Here is a 3,484-nt window from a genome sequence, read left to right on the forward strand (position 1 = left end):
AAGAAAACTAAAACAGGGAAATTGATGTGAGCAGAAGTTAACAAGTGAACGAGAGAAAATTAAAAGAGGGAAGTTGATGTGAACAGAGGTTAACAAGTGAAGCTGAAGTGCTAAACATGTCGCTCGTAGACACCAATTTAATGTCCTATCATATTAATCTTCTCTCTCCAAGTGCTGTTGTGGTTCTTCAAGGATGGGTCCAGAGTGACAACTTGAGTCTGCGAAAGGGCATAAAGCTTAGTTGAGTTAACATGCCCGACAGACCCTTTCCACCCCTCTCCAAAAATACAGATATGATAAAAACCATTTCTAATACAGCAATTTTGAAAACTTGAAAATGACCTATATCAAAAACATTTTGGCCCCTTCCCTCTCCTGTCCCCTCTCTCTCCAAGTAAAAAGGAAAGCACAAATGATATGTTACATTGCTATACTACACCTACGTACCCTTCATTTCTTTTAGATTGACCCGCTACTGACCATTTCTAGGAAAGCTTAAGAGGAAAGAAGAAGAACTTAAGGCTCAGAACTCAGTTGTTGACCAACTCAGAGCTTACATCACAGAGAACCTGCCAAACACTCAGATGGAGAAACTTCAAAAAGAGAACGAAGAAGCAAAGCAAAACATTACCAGCTTGTTACAGGAAAATGAGCAATTAAGATCTACGGTAGAACCTCTCAATGTGAGACTATCATCCATGAATGAAATTCCTTCCATTCAAGAGAGAGAATTAGTTAAGTTTCAAACTAAATTCACCAAGAGTGACAGCAGTCAAGGAGACAGTTTGCTTACAAAGTGGAGAGAGAACGTGATTGCCTTGTTAGCTCAACTGAAGTCACAAGAGATCACCCGTGAGAATATAATGAAAAAAGCACCTAATATAACGAGGAAAGCACCGAATATAACAAGGGAAGCACCGAATATAATGGAATAAGCACCGAATATAATGAAGACAGCACCGCATATAAAGACATAAGCACCGAACATAATGGAATAAGCACCGAGTATAATGAGCTAATCACCGAATATAATAACATAAGTATTAAATATAATGACATAACCACCCAATATAATAAAAAAAAAAGTATCATAAGACAGTTCTGGCGTTCCATAGACTTGCTTGAATTTTTTCTTGATACTTGGTTATGTTTGTTGAACACTCTCTTTCTGGTGCTTTCAGTTCCTCTTTAAAAATCTTTAGTTCTTCTTCTGCAGCAGTCAGTTTGTCTTTTGTCTCCACGTGAATCTGTTCTCTTCTTGAAAGCCCATCACTCATTTCTTGAAACTCTTTTAAGTGCTTTGCTTCACAGGCATTTAAACTTTTCTGCAATGTTTTAATTTGCTCATACTTGTTATATTCATTTTTGCCGAGCACATCTTCAAAACCTCTCCTGTCAGACTTCACCTGCTCCTCTGCATATTTAACTTCACCTTTTAAATTCTTGACAATCGGGTGTCTCTAAAACGAAGACCTCTAAAACGAAGACCCTAAGACCCTAAGACCCTAAGGCCCTAAGATCCCAAAAGATCCCAAAATCGACGAATAATTCTCTTGCCAAACTTTGCCGGGAAAACACGGCAAAGCGCGCGCTCTCTCTTCTTCCATATGATTGACAGAAGGAAGAAAATCGGTAGGTAGCCTAACTTCCGGGCAAGTGTGGGAGCCTGGTTACTCAGCTCAAGATGACGAATAATGAACAAAATAGACCAATTTCGATACATTAAAATTCAGCCTAAAACAATAGACCTCAGTACGAGGCTCTGGGGAATAAATACAAAGATTGTTGGGTTTATTCCCCAGAGCCTCGTGCTGAGGTCTATTGTGTTAGGCTGAATTTTAATATATCGAAATTGGTCTTTTGGAGCAAAACTTCACTAAAGGTAAAAAATGCTTAGAAAACTAGGGGGTCTTCGTTTTAGAGTTTTTGAGGTCTTAGGGTGTTAGGGTCTTCGTTTAAGAGGTCTTCGTTTCAGAGACACCCTATGAAGAACCGTTTCTGTGTTCAATGCGAAACACCAGATACCGTAACTAGCATGATTCGATTCAGCCTCTGCTTGAGGAGGATGGATACACTTCTGTTTAATAAACCAAAACTGTGTAAAAAAGCTAAAAAATCAGGATAGCGATAACAATAGTGGTTTTTCCTGCGACTTCGCGTCAGAGAAGAGAAAGGGAAACCAGATTTGAGGTAGATGATTCCCTCTTGTCATTCGTTTATTTATTTCCATTCCTTTAAACTTATCCCTATGTTACCTGCTATGCACTACACTTTCTTTTGAAAAATATCAGCGCGTCAGTGGTCGGAGTGGAGGTCGGTCAAATGATCAAAAATTGACTAAATTTTATGTGGAACGGACGCCAGGTGAAGAACTGAGCAAAGAGGAAAAGAACTTGGCGATAATGGCCATGAAAAAGAAAGACAAACGGCTATACGACCGAATTATGCATTCCAAGAAGAAAAAGAGATCAGAGGTAAACTACTTTTCGGGGTTTTTTTTTTGATGTTATGATATCTGATTAATTGTAGTTTATAATGTACAGCTTGAAATAGATGAAAATTAGTTTTACGTATGCATTACCTGCTACTACATTGTTAAACGCAGGCTATCCAGGTCATACAGTAGAAGTCTTACATGAAAAGTAGCATGTTTCGGGCATTCAGTTGTGGCATGTTTTCACTAGCGCATAAACATAGCAGAATGCGCATGCGCGGGAAGCATTTGATAATTAGATATCAAATGAAACGGCTTGGTCCGACCAGAAAATTTCCGGAAAACAAGGAGCACCTTTCAAGGAGGTCCAGTTTGATCGTTCGAGCCAGTCAGTCGGAAATTTGCCGTTCCATTTTGAGAAACTGGTTGGTTGCCCTACTTCTCTTCATTAGATTTTCACTTCTGTAAGAGATTAGGGAAAGGAATGGGAAATAGTAAAAGCTATTCTTGTCGGTTGGCCCGGTATGATCGAGAAATGTCGTTCCATTTCACAACAGCTGGTCTGGCTGATCAATCTGATAAAATGAAAAGCACCCACAGACACTAAACAAAAACTCTGTGAAGTTATGTGGCCAATTTGAAATTCAACATAGACATGCCTCAAGTGAAATAGCCTAATTTTACCTAGCGCTGTAACACAGAAGGTCACAGAACTTTTAACGTTGTGTAGTAAAGATGCTTGTGGTTATAGGACACAATATTCCGTGCAATTTGCATTGCGTTTGCTACAGAAGGTGCTTTGAACCCTGCCTGAACATTTTTACTTTTCGTGTAGCAACGCGTTAAGCTTCAATTTTTTGTTTCTTTTTAGGTACGAAAACTCGAGACCAAAAGAAAGGCTTAAGACGAGGCACAGTCGAAAAAGAAACAGAAGACGACAAGATGAAATAACAACTTGAAATATGAATTCAACGTTTAATAAAATGATATTTTACGAACACGAGAACTTGACTAGATAATTGGAGTCTTAAATTCAACCGTAGCTGATGT

This window comes from Orbicella franksi, chromosome 12 (genome assembly GCF_964199315.1).
Source record: "Orbicella franksi chromosome 12, jaOrbFran1.1, whole genome shotgun sequence".
Classification (NCBI taxonomy): domain Eukaryota; kingdom Metazoa; phylum Cnidaria; class Anthozoa; order Scleractinia; family Merulinidae; genus Orbicella; species Orbicella franksi.